Consider the following 429-nt stretch of genomic DNA (forward strand, 5'->3'; position numbering starts at 1 on the left):
CAGGACAGCTTCAAAACTGCGAAAGGAGTTAGGAGGAGGAGGAGACACCTGACATTACGCTGACGACACAGCAAAAAACTTACACTACTAATATACAAACGCATCTGCCTGAGTTTAACTTAACACTTGTAAAAAACGAACACGTAGAAGATTATACGAGACTGCGTGACCAACCACAACTGAAACCTATAATTAAAAACCCGGCAGAATTACAGAAACTAAGCGTAGAATTAGACGAAATAAATAAGCAATTAGATAATCAGGGAACATGGATTACCAATAAATACGTAGTGCCTACAGCAGGTGGTGGTATAATAATTGTAATAATCTTAGGTATAATCGGCGTAACTGCAGTGTATGTAATAAAGCGTTGTAAGACAAAAGGTACTGAGGAAACCCACGAGGACCCGCGACCCTCGTATAGAAATA

Source organism: Wasmannia auropunctata, unplaced genomic scaffold (genome assembly GCF_000956235.1).
Source record: "Wasmannia auropunctata unplaced genomic scaffold, wasmannia.A_1.0 LD335997.1, whole genome shotgun sequence".
Classification (NCBI taxonomy): Eukaryota; Metazoa; Arthropoda; class Insecta; order Hymenoptera; family Formicidae; genus Wasmannia; species Wasmannia auropunctata.